The sequence below is a fragment of the Eubalaena glacialis genome, chromosome 1 (assembly GCF_028564815.1).
Source record: "Eubalaena glacialis isolate mEubGla1 chromosome 1, mEubGla1.1.hap2.+ XY, whole genome shotgun sequence".
Classification (NCBI taxonomy): Eukaryota; Metazoa; Chordata; class Mammalia; order Artiodactyla; family Balaenidae; genus Eubalaena; species Eubalaena glacialis.
In genome coordinates, this window is record NC_083716.1 from 109508187 (window position 1) to 109524069 (window position 15883).

Below are 15883 nucleotides of genomic sequence, written 5' to 3' on the forward strand. Positions count from 1 at the left end.
CCAGCCAAGGGAAAACTTTGCAAGCAGGCCTCTCTCAGGACAGTTTCTTTATCTATCTATCTATCATCTATCATCTATTTCTATCTATATATCTGCCTGTATGTCTTTTTCTTTTCTCCCTTCCTTCCTTCTTTCCTTCCTTTCTTCCTTCCTTTCTTCTTTTCTTTCTTTCTTTCTTTTTCCTTCTTTCCTTCTTTCCTTCTTTCTTTCTTTTTTTTTCTCTTGTGTGTTTGCAGTAATAGCCTCTTCCGTACCAGAAATCAACTAAAGTCAGGGAAGTAGGCTCAAAAAAGGTATTTGAATAGATAAACTAGATATCTAATTTTAAAAGCAGGAGGAACTCAAGTCTCACTCAGAAAAACTATTTACTCATTTTACACACAGAACTGGCAAGCTGTAAACTTGATCAGAACTGCCTAAACTATTGTCTGGTGGAAAATGTTAATAGATAGATTGAGGACAAATGGGTGACCATATAGAAAACATTAAATTGGATCCATTTATCATAACGTATAGCCAAATAAATTCCAAGTAGATGAGTTTTTTAATGTTAAAAAGAGCCTCAGTCAACATCTTGATTTCAGCCTTGTGAGACCCTAAGCAGAGGACCCAGCTAAGCCACATCTTTACCCACAGAAACTCTGAGATAATAAATATTTTTTAAGCCTCTAAGTTTGTGGTAATTTGTTATGTGGCAATAGATAACTAATGAAGTTCACTAGTTTCTTTGTGATAAAATTTTATTTGTTCCTCTATCCTCCATATTTTCTGTAAACTGGACGTTACTTCTACATGTTTGATTAGATTCCAGTTCTACTTTTTAATATTAAAACTATGACATATATAGTGCTAGTGATTTTATTTCTATTGCATCAGATCTGGAGGCACCCAATGCCTGATAAGGTCAGTGGGTTCAGGTGATGAGAACCTGACCCCTCTACTCTAAGCTCCCCCATCATCCCTTCAACTAATAGTATCAAACACTGATAATCTTTGCCTGAATAAATAAATTAATTTAATATGGTGAAATGGTGATATTTTATAATTCAATCAGTTTTTCTATATTTACTAACAGGAATCTTTCTTAAATGTACATCTTGTTCTGTCTGTCTATCTATCTATCTATCTACCTATCTGTTGGCCTGCTCAGATCAAGATATAGAGGATTTCTAGGACCTCAGAAAGTTCCTTCCCATTCTATACCCTCATACTATCATTTAGTTTTGCTTTCTTGAACTTCATATAAGTGAAAGTATACCGTGGATTCTCCCTTGTATTTGGTTTCTTCACTCAGCCTAATATCTATGCAATTAATCCATGTTGTTGAATGTTCTACTCTCTCATTGAGATAGTAGATAGTATCATAATTGAGATAATATGTAATTTCTTTTTTGCTATGCTTTAGATCTTATTTTGTCCTAGATATTTTGCAGTTAACAACAATGTACGTTTCTTTATGTTTATTCCTCTTGAGATTTGCTTTACTTTTTGAATCTGATGATTCATGGTATTTTAATCAATTCCAGCAAATTTTCAAATATCTCTTCAAATAATGCCCCTCATTTAATTTAATTTTTCTCCTTTTTAAAAACTCCACTTGTATGTGTATTGGATCAGGAGTCAGCAAACTATGGCCCATTGACCATAATCAGTCTCCTTTCTATTTTTGTAAATAAAGTTTTGTTGGAACACAGCATTATTTATTCATTTATGTATGTTTTGTGGATATTTATGCACTACAACAACAGGGGAGAGAACTTGTGACAGAGACCATATGGCCCCAAAATATTTATAACCTAGCCTTTGACAGAAAAAGTTTGCTGGCCCCTATGTTAAACAATCTCATTTTTCTTCAAAGTTTTCTAACCTTTTGAATCCTAGATCTCCTTGCCTCCATCCCACATACTAGGTGCTTTCATCAGATATAACTTCAGTTTGAACTTTTAGTTTATTTCAGCTATGTACAATCTGTTTGAATCAGAGATCAGCAAGCTTTCTCTTACAGGGCCGGACAGTGATTATTTTAGGCTTTTAGACCTACAGGTGTAGTTGCAATTGCTCAATTCTGCAGTTTTAGTGCAAAAGTAGCAGAGACAATATATAATAAAATATGTGTGGCTGTGTGCTAGTGCACTTTATTCATAGAAATAGGCAGCCAACCCACAGGTCATAGTTTGCTCATTTAAACCATTATTTGAGCTTCAAATTTCAATGATTTTACTTTTATTTTGAGAAGTTCCATTCCTTTTCATATCTTCTAGGGTTTTTATTTTTAAACTGTCTTGTCTTCTCAGGATTTTATTCATTTATTTATTTATTTATGGTCACGCCACACGGCTTGAAGGATCTAAGTTCCCCTACCAGGGATTGAACCTGGGCCATGGCAGTGAAAGCCCAGAATCCTAACCACTAGGCAGCCAGGGAACTCCCCTCAGAATTTTAATTTCACTTTCATTTCTCTAACTATATTAAACAGATTTCCTTTGTATTTTTATCTGATAAATTTCATATCTGTGGTCCTTCATGGTCAGAATCAGCAGTTTGTTTATCTTTTGACAATTATGCATAGCAGTTTGTTTCCTTGTGTATTTTATAATTTATAATTATACAAATTTTGCAGTTTGTGTTTGGCTGATTTGACCTGTGGGACTAGCGAGGGCAATGAATTCATAGTATGTGTTCCTCCACAGAGGACTTAGGTTTGGCTCCGCCAGGCTCCCAAAGGTGCTGTTAATATGGGACAAGTGCTTGACTTTCAGTTTTCCAGGCCATGAAGACAGTGTCAATTTCAAACCTCAAAACTATGTAGTTCTATATTTAAAAATTCTTAGATGAAATTTTAAACTTTTTTTTCATTAAATGCTAAAACAGTTTTTTTTTTTTTCTGCACCAGGCAGGATTTTTCTAGTCTACAAGTCTCAAATCCCTACAAAAATTGTGGCTTCTTGTGTGCGTGTGCAGGGGGTTGTCTAAATTCCACTTCTCCAGGTTGCATAGACCCTTTCTTAGTTGTTTGCATCTCAGTTTCTAGGTTGCATGTATGAGCAATTACTCCAAGAGATAAAGGCTTATTGGCTTCTAGTTTTCTAGGTTCCAAACAGGAGAAACTACTCCCAAAGCACTACAACTTTGTCTCTTCTCCCTTTTGGGTTCCAGGTCTCCAGGTCCTAAGAAAGAGCAGCTACTACAGAGCAAGAAGGCCTTCACTCCTCTGCTTCTTGGAATCAAGATCTCTAGGTTCAGAGTATGAATACTACTCTCTGTAATGGACAAGAAAACAATTTTTCCTCTGCTTGTGCTATTTCAATCCTCTGGGTTTTGAGTATGGGCAATTACTCCCAAGACATAACGGGCTTGTTTCTTCTGTTTGTTGAATCCCGAGTTATAGGTTCTGAGTCTGAGCAAGTGTTCCCAGGACACCAAATCTTGTCTTCTTTGCTTGTTATTTCTCTAATGTCCAGGATCCAACTATTGGCAACTCTTCTCTGGACAACACAGCCTTGTCTCCTCTTTTGTTGGATCCAATGTTTCTAGGTTCCGAGGAAGAGCAATTACTGCCACAGCGCCATGGCTTTGTTCCCTTTGCTTCTTGGACCCAAGTTCCCTAGGTTCTGAATATGGGCAATAAAGTGTCTTACTCCGTTCAGCCTACTGTAGCAAACATCCTCTGCTAGTATAAAATGGATGGCTTATAGTTATCAGATTTTCATTTCTCACAGTCTGGAGGCTAGAAGTCCAAGACCAGGGTGCCGGCAGATTGGGTGTCAGGTGACGGTCCACCTCCTCTTAGTCAGCTGGCTCTCTTTCTGCTGTATCCTTATATGGGGGGAGAGGTTAGGGAGCTCTGTGGGGTCTCTTTTATTAAAGTACTAATCTCATTCATGAGGGCTCCAACCCCATAACCCAAGCACCTCCCAAAGGCATATTAGTTATATGCTAATAACATCACATTGGGCAATGGGGATACTTGCTCATACTCAGAACCTATAACCTGAGATTAAACACCCAGAGGAAACAAGGCCTTTATGATCCGGGAGTAACTGCGTTTTCTCAAAACCTAGAGATCTGAATTCATTTCAACACATGAATTTGGGGTAGGGGATGCAAATATTCAATCTATAGCAAACAGCTAGGGCTCCAATACTACTTCTGCTCTTCTTGAAATCGCTGGGGTCTAGGATCCACTTCTGGACCAGTGTTCCCTAGGCAAGAAAGCCTTGTTTCCTCTTTGCGTTAGATCCAGAGGGCTTAGGTTCTGGCGATGGGCAACCTCACCCAGGACACCAAGATATTAAATCCCGTGTTGGGTAGAAAACAAATATATATACTGTGAGAATGGGCAATTACTTCCAGTTACCCTGGTCTTTTCCTTACTGCTTCACTATTCAAAGGTCTCCAGAACATGAATAAGTGAAACATGAAACTCCCAAAGCAACAAGGCCTCGTCTCTCTACTTTTACATCCAAGATCTCTAGGTTCCAAGTGGGCCTTATTCCTTCTTTGTTGGCTTATATCGATACATCTCTAGGTTCTAAGTATGTATGCCTATTTCAGGGGTTCCAAAGCCATATCTTCACAGTTTGTCAGATCCCAAATTGTTAGGATTCAAGTATGATACTAATCCCCCAGGCACTAAGACCTCATTTCCTGTGACTGTGAGTTCCAGGGAGGCCACTCCCTTCAGGGAACCCAAGGCACTGATTGTTGAATAACAGTTCTCTGTGTTCCAATTATGACCACTTCTCCTTATGTCTTCTGCTTGTTGGATCCCAGGTTTTGGTTCTGAGTATGGGAAACTACTCCCAGGTCAGCAAGGCCACCGCTTTTTGGATAAACATCTCTGGGTTCCCACTATGTACACTTATTTCCAGAGCTTTAAAGCTTGTTTCCACTGCTTGTTAGATCCCAGATGTGTAGTGTAAGTGCCTGACAATCAGCTTTTTTGAATGTAATGTAAGTGCCTGATATTAAGCTTTTGATTGCAGTCATCCATTTCAAAGACGTCCATCTTGAATAAACATGTTGCCAGCTACCGAACTCTATAAAGAGCCAGCCCACCCATGAAGTTCTCATTGTACAAAACCCATGGTGACCTAGATAACTGACCAACCCTGATTTTCCCTTCCTGCACTTTAATACTTGCTCTTATGTTTTAAATTCACCGATAGTGAACCCATGAAACCCTGGGCAGAACCCCTCATGTGTATGTACTTTCTCTCTATCTGTAACCTTGCTATATGGCCCCAGGCATGCAGTGCACCCTCCAGGACCTATGAGTAATAAAACTAGCTTTTTCAAAGTTTCTTGATGCTTGTTGCTGAGGTGCATCTTGCGATCGTAATAAAAACCACAAGGGTCGGTCCAACTATATCATCGGGGAAATGTCTGTGGGGCTGTCACAAATGGTATGGGCCCAGGTGAGTGCCCCAGGCATTCCCAGCTAATAGCCTCACTATAGATTGGTGGAGCCACCACAAAACAAGATGTCGGTCAAGATTTCAAGTATAATTATCTATACTTGTTGGATCTAAAGTCTCTAGGTTCAAAGCATAGACAAATACTCACTGGGTGCCCAGGGCTGACCTCCTGTCTTATTGGCACCAAAGTCTAGGTTCACAGTGGAGGGACAAACCAGAATACACAAAGACTGGTCACCTCTGCTTGTTGGATCTCATGCCTCTAGGTTTCAAGTATTGGCAACTATTCTAAGACTAAGGCCTTGTCTGTTCTTCGGTAGAAGGACTTCAGGTTTCCAATATGGGCTACTCCTCTCAACTCAGCAAAGACTGTTCTATTCTGCTTGTTGGGTATCTGGTGTTTAGGAACCAGTCATGGGCAACAGGACCTTGTCTCCTCTGTATTGAATCTCAGGTCTCTATTCAAGTTTGGGAGAATACTCCTGGGGCACAAAGACCTGGTCAAATACCCTTATTAAAAATGAGCCTCTAGGGCTTCCCTGGTGGCGCAGTGGTTAAGAATCCACCTGCCAATGCAGGAGACATGGGTTCGAGCCCTGGTCGGAGAAGATCCCACATGCCGCGGAGCAACTAAGCCCGTGTGCCACAACTACAGAGGATGTGCCTTAGAGCCCACGAGCCACAACTAATGAAGATTGCACGCGTGGAGCCTGTGCTCCGCAACAAAAAGTAGCCCCCACTCGCTGCAACTAGAGAAAGCCCGTGTGCAGTAACAAAGGCACAACTCAGCCAAAAATGAATAAAAGAAATAAATTTATAAAAATAAAAATAAAAATAAATAAAAATGAGCCTCTAGTTTCTGAGTATGATCCACTACTCCACAAACATAAACAATTTTTTATCTGCTTGTTGAATCCAAATTTCTAGGGTTTGAGTGAGAGAATCAACTTCCAAGGCACTAGGCTCTGTTTTCTTCTCCTTACTGGTCTCAGGTCTCTAGTTCTGGGAATGGCAGCTGCTGTGAGAATATGACGTCTTGTCTCCTCACCTTATTGCAATCCCAGGTAACTAAATTTTTTTTTTGAATTTTATTTTATTTATTTTTTTATACAGCAGGTTCTTATTAGTCATCCATTTTATACACATCAGTGTATACATGTCAATCCACAGGTAACTACATTCTAAGTAGGGCAACTACACTCAGGGTATCAGCACCTCATCTCTTTTGCTGGATAGATTCCAGATCTCTGTGTTCTGAGTATGGGCACATAACCTTAGGGTCACCAAGACCACATCTCCTCTGCTTGTTGGAATCCTGTTATCTAAGTTCAGGTTGTAGGGAGCTACCCCCACAATACTAAGAGTTTGCCTCCTTTGCTCTTTGTTTTCCAGGCCTCTAAGTCTAAAGTATGTATACCTTCTAAGGCACAGGACCTTGTCTCCCTGCTTGATAATTCCCAGTTTTCTAGGAACTACTCCCAGGTCACCAAAGCAGTGTATTCTTTGCTTATTGCACCCCAGATCGCTCATCTGAGTACAGGCAACTACTCTCAGGGCACAAAAGTCTTGTGTCCTCCGCCTGTTGGAGTCCAGACCTTTATGTTGAGTTGGGACAACATCTACCTGGGCAAAAAAGTTTCATATATTCTGCTTTTTTGGATCCCAGATCTTTAGAGTCCAAAAATTGTTACATGCTCCTAGGTCACAATGTCTATTTTCCTCTGCTTGTTGGATCTCATATCTTTAAGTTCTGAGTATGGGCAAATAATCCCCAGGCACAGAGGCACTGACTCCTCTGCTTGTTAGATTCCAGTCGCTAAGATCCTAGAATGGGCAACAACACTGGGGGCACCCATGCTTTCTGTCCCTTCTCCTTAGCTGACTTCAGATGTCTATGATCTCAGCATAAGCAACCATTCCCAAGGTGCAAAGACCCTGGCTCCCCAGCTTGAAGGAATCTAGGCCTCCAAGTTCAGATAGTGAACAACTACTCCCAGGGCAAGGTCTTGTGTCCTCTGCTTGTTGGATTCCAGGTCCGTGTGTTGCCAATAGTGGCAAATCTTCCCCAGGCAAGAAGGTCTCATATATTCTGCTTTGTGGATTCCCAAGTCTCTAGAATCTGGGAGCTGGCAAGTACACCTAGGGCACTGTTCCTTCTCTGCTTGTTGGATCTCAGGTTCTCATTTTTTTTTTTTTTTAATTTTTATTGGAGTGTAGTTGCTTTACAATGTTGTGTTTCTTGCTGTGGATCTCATGTTCTGATTATGGGAAAGTATCCTGGCACTGAGTCACAGGCCCCTTTGCCTTTTGGATTCCTAGTATAAATTCTGGATGTTGACTACTACTCTTAGGGCTCCAAAGCCTTGTCTCCATGGCTTGTTTGATCTCATGAGCAGAGGTTCTAAATATGGGCACCTAGCTTAAATGCCTTAAGACCTTGTCTCTTCTGCTTGTGGGAACCAATATCTCCATGCACGGGGAACTAAGGCCTGTTTCTCTACTTGTTGGATACCAGGTCTCCAGGTTCTGAGTATGATCTTCTACAGCCAGGCACAAAAGCCATATGTCCTATCCTGGTTGGATCTCAGGTTCTTGTTCCCAGTATGGGTTACCATTACTAGGTCACCAAAGCTGTCTCTGCTGCTTGTTTGAATCCAGTTCTCCAGGTTCAGATTATGAGGGTCCTACATGTCTAGGTTCCAAGTAGAGTTACCTCCTCCCATGTTGTCAAGGCCCTGTCTCCTCTACTTGTTATACCCCAAGTCTCTAAGCTCCGGGAATGAGCCCCTACTCTGGGCAACAAGCCTATGTTTCTTCTCCTTGGTAGATCCCAGGCGTTTAAGTTCTGAATATGGGTAACATATTCAGGGTGAACAGCCTCATCTCCCCTACTTGTTGGTCCCATACTCAGGCTCCCAGTACAAACACTTATTCCCAGCGCTCCAAGTGTTGTCTCTCAGATTTGGGATCCCAGGTGTCTAGGTTCCAAGTATGGGCAACTACTTTCATGTCACAAAGGCTTTCTCACTCTATCATTGCTTTAGCTCTCAGTTTCTATTTGCATTTGACCGTAGAGATATTCTTGAAGTTTTTAAACTTGGTTATATTTAGACTGTAATACCATTTCCAATATGTCTAGGTGTTTTTAAGTGGCAGGTTTTTTTTTTTTCTCAGAAAACTATTCTATCATATTTCCAGAAATAAAATTTTGCCAGTTAACTAAAAGAAATTTTTACACTCTCTTTTTTTGTAGTGAAGTCTTATTTATTTATTTTTAGAGTACAATTTAATCTTTATATGTTTAGAAAATTCGAAAATATAGATAAGCATAACTAAGAAAATAATAGCATCCTTTCCCACTGTCCAAATTTTATCACTGTTTACCCCTTAGAATGCACATTTCCAGACCTTTTTCAATGCATACACACACACATACACACTCTTTTGCTAAAATGTTTTCATCCTATACATTCTGTTTTTCAACTTGTTTTCTCCCCATTAATGATATATACTTTTCCAATATCAGTATATATTCACATAATTTAAAGCCCAGATCTTATTCAGATTTCTCCTATTGTCTTCCAAATGACTTTCATTTTATTTTTTTAATTTTAGTTTTATTGGAGTATAGTTGATTTACAATGTTGTGTTAGTTTCAGGTGTACAGCAAAGTGGTTCAGTTACACATATACATATAATCATTCTTTTTTTTTAACATCTTTATTGGAGTATAATTGCTTTACAATGTTGTGTTAGTTTCTGCTGTATAACAAAGTGAATCAGCTATACGTATACATATATACCCATATCCCCTCCCTCTTGCATCTCCCTCTCACCCTCCCTATCCCACCCCTCTAAGTGGTCACAAAGCACTGAGCTGATCTCCCTGTGCGATGCAGCTGCTTCCCACTAGCTATCTATTTTATATCTCCAAATGATTTTTAAATGGAGATTGTCAAAAGTATCCAGTCCAGGACTTTGCATTTATATTTGATCTCTTAAATCACTTAAGTATCTCTTAATTCTCTTTTTATCCAATTCAGACCCTTTCTTTACACCACTGACTTGCTGATGAGACTAGGTCAAATTATTCTCTTGTGATGATTTCAGCTTGTTCCTCTAATTCCTATGTTTCTTATAACTCAAAAGTTATAAGAGGCTATGGGACTTCTCTTGTGGTCCAGTGGTTAAGATTCCACGCTCCCAATGCAGGCAGCCCAGGTTCAATCCCTGATCAGGGAACTAGATCCTGCATGCCTCAACTAAAAGCCCGCATGACACAACAACTAAGACCCAGCAGAGCCAAATAAATAAATAAAAATAAATAAATAAAATTAAAAGTTATTAGAGCCTAAAGACTTGATAGATTTAATGGAGACATTAAAAACAACTAGAATGTATCATGGGTAATATTGTGTATTTCATATTGCATCAGAAGACTCAAAATATCTAGTTGACCTTTCATAAGTGTTACTAACAGTGGCCACTGGATTAGGATGACGTCAGTCAGGACAATTAAGGTTTTCCCCCTGTGACTAGAAAGCCATTTGGGTAGTGTTGCTGTAGGAATGCCCAATTCCCCATCAATCATTTACCCAATGGTTTTAGTGTGAGTTACCTGAGTCAATGTTATTAGGATTTGAAAACAACGCTTCCCTAATTATGTCATTCCTTCTACACTTATTATCTGGCTTCTTCTGAAAAGTATATCATCAGAATAGGTGAAGATATGTTTCAGAAATAACTCTTGAATCCCAGTAACTAAAAAAAAAACCCACAAAAGTTTGTTTCTTGGTCAAGCTACATGTCAAATATGGGTTGACAGTGGGGCCACTGCTCTCACAATCACTTAGGGACTCAGGTTGATGAAGGCTTAAATTCAGCACCTGCTCCTACAATTGTCATGCAGAAGAAGAGAATGCTAAAGGGTCTCACATCAGCAACTTAATGTTCCAGCCCAGAAGCGATGCACGCCTCTTCTACCCATGACCCACTGACATGACACTACCTCACTTCAAGGGGAAATGCAACCTTCCATACGCCTGGAAAGGAAGAGGAGCTCTTTCCGGTGCTACTGCTGGTTATTGAGTAGTTACAGATTGCCTGACACCTCACATACATTGCCTCTGACTGGCTGAACATTCCAAGAGGTAGGCAGTAATACCCCCATACCATAGATAAAGAAACTGAGGTTAAACAATTTCCACAAGGTCACATAGAAGGTAGCTAACTCAGAATTCAGGTCTCTCTGACTCTACAGCACATGGAGGAATATTTTGGTGGGATAAAAGTATCTTTTCTTTTTCTTCTTTGTCTTTTCCTTGGGGATAAGTTTTGGAGTTTGGGGTCTCCTTCAGCTCTGAATAACTAACCAGAGCTAGAGTGAGCCCAAGGGGAATGATGATGATGGTGATGGTGATGATGATGGTGGCTAACATAAATTAAGACCTTACTAGGTACTGTTCTAGGCACATTGCATCAATTATCTCAATCCTCAAAGCAACTCTATGAGGTGAATACTTTTATTATCCTCATTTTAAAGTGAGACAAAATAACTCGCCAAAAGTCACATAGCTAGTAAGTGGCAGAAGCAAGATTTGACACAAGCAGTCTGACTGCCCTTCCTCTTAATCATTGCAAACCCGACCAATCAGAGAGGTGAAGAAATTGTAATAGACATTTACAAGTGCCTACCCAACTCATGCATCTTATTTGAAAATACATCGAACCTATAGCTTCTACTGAAGGACTGGGTCTAAGTAGGTGTTTTGTACCACATGACTCTCCTCTTGACTCTGATGATTGACCCAAGGGTGGACCCCTGCCTCAAGAGAGAGGGACCCCCTCCATGGCCTGGGAATAATCAAGGAGGTATCCTCTCTTGGACATTGGAAGTTGGGGTGTGGGTCAGACAGATGGTGGGGGGTCTTTGAGCCATGTATAAACAGATGAAAGCCAGACAAATTTCTGAGGAAAGATCTTTCCAAGTAGAGAGAACAGCAAGTGCAAAGGCCCTGGGACAGAAACATGTTTGGCATGTTGAAGAAGTAGCAAGAAGACCTCTGTGCTTGGAGTGAAGTGGGTGAAGAAGAAAGTGGAAGGAAGAAAGGACAAAGGAGTCAGGAGTAAATCAGGTATGGCCTGTAGGCATGATAGTGACCTTAGATTTTATTAGAAGTATGATGAGAAGCCATTAGAGGGTTTTGGTCAAGGAGAGGTAATCTGAAGCATATTTGAAAAGCATCATATGGTTGCTGGGTGGAGAACGGATGATAGAGGCACACAAATGGAAGCAGGGGGAGCAGTTATGAAGCTCTTGTGTAGGTCCAGGTGAGAGACATAGGCGTTTTGGATCACATTATTGTGGAGGTGATGGGAAGTGATCTAATTCAAGATAGAGCCAATGGGATTTATTCTTGGAGTGGATGTTGGACATGAGAGGAGTTATGGATGATTCCGAAGGTTTGTTGCCAACAAATTTTGGCTCCCTGTGCACCGATGCCGAATAGAAATATGGAGACAGAGATTTGGAGGATAAGAAATAGAGGCTTTTCATTTTCTTTGCCAGGCAAAGGGAAGACACAGCAGGCTAGCACCTCAAGAACTGTGCCCTCCTCCTCTGGGAATTGGAGAAGATTTTATACGCAGGGCTTGCAGTCCCGGGTATATTATAAGGATCAAAGTCGTGAAGGTCTTGCATTCCTTTTTTCCTTTGCATTACTTCAAAACAGTCATAGCTGGCGTCAGGCAGTCCGGTAATTGGGTCCGTTTGTCTTTGGTTTATGGGCCGGCGACCTTCTTTCTGAAACGCAGAAGCTACAGGGCAGGGATTTGTTACAAGGGGGCATAGGGAATGTACGTGCACCAGGATGTAATAAGGTTAGGGAGTGACAGGCACAGGATGTAACTCACACAGAGTCAGGGGTGATAGGTGCAGAATGTAATTTACATAGTGTCAGGGAGTGAGGTTAGCTTTGTGAAGTACAAATCTAGTTACAGACACTACAGATTAGTGACAGTTAAAATAAAACTAGGAGTGATGAACTCTTTCAGGCCAGGTTATGTTTCTTCTCTAGCCTGTTCACTGTTCCCTTTATTTTCCTTGTTCTCAGGAGAGGGGGAAAAAACCCCTTGACTTCTATTTTTATTGCAACAAATTTTGGCCTGAGCACCTGGGTGAAAGGTAGTCTGTTTACTGAGAAGAGTAGGGGGTGGAGAGGTGAGACCCTACATTCACTTTTGAACATGTTAAATTTGAGATACATATTGTTCTTCCAAATGGGTCATTGGATGTAGGACTGTGAAATTTAAAACTGGAGATCTATACATCTTATTCCTTCAATTCTGAGGTACACATTTTCCATGTATTAATACCTCTGAAATCAGGATGCATCCTGTTATCAATGGCTGTCAGACAAGTGGAAGTTGTGACTCAGTTATGACATCTTCTCTGACACCTTTTAGTGAGATTAAGAAAATAATGGCATCAACACATCTTAGATTTAATGAAAGATGTCAAACCGGGGAATTATTAGCACATTGAAAGCCACAGGATTAGATGACACCACCCAGGGAGTAACTGTTGGTAAAGAAGAGAGCTGAGGGACTTCTCTGGCGGTCCAGTGGTTAGGACTCTGCGCTTCCACTGCAGGGTGCACGGGTTTGCTCCCTGGTCGGGGAACTAAAGATCCTGCATGCCCCATGGTGAGGCCAAAAAATAAAAGAAAGTAAAATAAAATTTAAAAAAAGAAGAAGAGAGCCGAGGAATAAGGTTGGGTCATTCCAATAAAGAAAGGTCAGGAAAATGAGGAGACTAATGAAGAATTCCCAGTCATGTAGGAAGAAACCTGGGAAAATGTGAAGAAAAGGTTTCAATAATGAAGATGCGAACAACTGTGAACTTACTACTGGGAGCTCACATATGGTGAGGACCGATGACTGACATGAGATTTGGCCAAGTGAACATCATTGGTAACCTCTCCTAGAGTGTTCTGGTGAAGTGGTGGGAACAAAGCCTGACTGGTGTGGTTCAAAGGAGAGTGGGATGGAGAAGTAAAGGTAGAAAGTAGAGACCACTTGAAAAAAAAATTTGCTATGAAAAAAGAGAGAAATGAGGTAGCTTCTGAAGGGATATGTGGAGCTCAAAGGAGGGTCTTTAAAGCTAAGATCCTTGGCATATTTATAAGCTGATAGACCAGATGCAGCAGAGAGAGAAAGATGGAGGGGAAGTGAGGCAAGGACTAATACCTGAGTGGAGTCATTGATAGGTGAGGGGGTGGATCCAGAGCCCTAGCAGGGGGATTGTCTACCTATTAGATACGGGAAGATTTATCCACAGTAACAGAGGCAAGAAAGAAGCTACAGAAAGAAATTATGATGGTAATTTTCATGGTGAGAAGTTTTATCAGTTCGGGTGCTTCTGGCTGCAGTAACATCTGGTTGTTAATTTTTTCTGCCCTTAGTAAGTCTTAGGGTGAATGGGCTCAAGATTCCAGGGTCTCCTTCCATCCCTCCACTCTGCTGCTCCACAGCTGGCTGGTTTTTCATTCTCAGGCCTGTTGTATCCTGATCACCAGAGAGCTGTGCAGCACCAGGGGAATGGAAAAAATATTGAGTAGATACTCAAGTGTGTACCTCAGGAGTTCAGCCACATTCCCAGTGAGTGGAGTGGACTAACCCAGTGTTGAGGTTTGCCAGGCAAGTACAACAGAGGGAGAGAGGAACAAGTAATTAGAGATTATGGGCAAGTGATCAAAGAGTCAGAGGCTCACAATTGTGATCTTCAAGGTGATTTGGTGAATGGAACTGATCATGGTGGTTAATGGCTCAGGTGGAGCAGGAAGTAAGATGGTTAAAAGTGAGGCCCTGAGGAACTGAGAGTTAGGGAACTGGGTGGTGACTCGTGTTCTTCAGTGAACATGAGAAGTGATGAAAAGGAGTATGGATTATTGGAATCAGGAGCAGAGGGTGGTATAGTCAAATAGCAGTGTTTCAAAGAAGTTTGGCTTTTCGTCTTCTTTTGTTTTGTTTTCTTAAGTGAAGCAGGAGGAAAAATGGTTTAAAAGTGGCAGGGAATGATATTGCATCTTCATGCCCTGAGATGTACAGATGTGGGAGAATAAAAAGTGACTGTTTTCCACAGGGAACAACAAGATTTTCATTAGAACAGTAACATGATGAGAATATTAAAAAATCAATTGAAGATGTTGCTGAAGATAGTCTGTAAGTTCCACAGGGTTTAGGGGTAGAGGTAGAGGGGTAGAGGTGGGGGAAATAGATGAGAAGTAGGAACCTAAATAAGATTAGGGATAAACAAAGCTTTAAATTTATTTGTTGTTGTTGTTGCCTGTGCTTTTGATGTCATATTTAAGAAATCATTGCTAAATCCAATGTCATGAAGCTGAAGATTTCCCCCCATGTGTTCTTCTAAGAGTTTTACACTTTTAGTTCTTACTTTTAGGTTTGATCAATTTTGAGTTAATTTTTGTATATGGTGTAAGGTAAGGGTCCAACTTCATTCTTTTGCATGTGGATATCCAGTTTTCCCAGAACCATTTATTGAAAAGGCTGTCCTTTCACTATTGAATCGTCTTGTCAGAAATCAATTGACCAGATATGTGAATGTTTATTCTGGGTTCTGTATTCTATTCCATTGATCTATATGTTTATCCTTTTGGAAGTATCACACTGTTTTGTTTACTATAGTTTTGTAGTAAGTTTTTGTATCGGGAAGCGTGAGTCCTCCAAACTTGTTATTTTGCAAGACTGTTTTGGCTTGCATGTAGGTTTTCATAAGTGTCCATTATCAGGTTGAGGAGTTCTCCCTTTCTAGTTTGCTGAAAGTGTTTATAATGAGATGTTGGATCTTCTCAAAAGCATTTTTTGGTATCTATTGAGATGCTTTGAATGTTAAATCAATCTTGAATTCTTGGGATAAACTCCACTTGGTTATGATGTATTATTCTTTCTATATGGTGATGGAATCTATTTGCAAAAAGTTGGCCAAAATTTTTTGCATCTATGTTTGTAGGGGATATTGGTCTTAAGTTTCCTTGTAATGTCTTTTCCTGGTTTTGTTAACAGGGTAATGCTGGGCTTATAGAATGAAAATGTTCACTCCTCTTCAATTTTCTGGAAGAGTTTGTATAGAATTTGTGTTACTTCTTTATTAAATATTTGGTAGAACCAGAATCCACCAATGAAACAATCTGGGCCTGGAGATTTCTTTTTTGGAAGGTTTTTAACTGTGAATTTAATTTCTTTAATAGGTATAGCCCTGTTCAGGTTATCTATTTCTTTTTGAGTGAGTTTGGTAGTGTACGACTTTCATGGAATTAGCCCATTTCATATAAATTGTCAAATCTGTGTGTATAGAATTGTTTCTAGGACAGGTACCCCCTGCTTTTCAAAAGTTCGCTTTATGCCATGTTGCTTCTATGAAAAGACCTGCATTACTACCTGTTTTT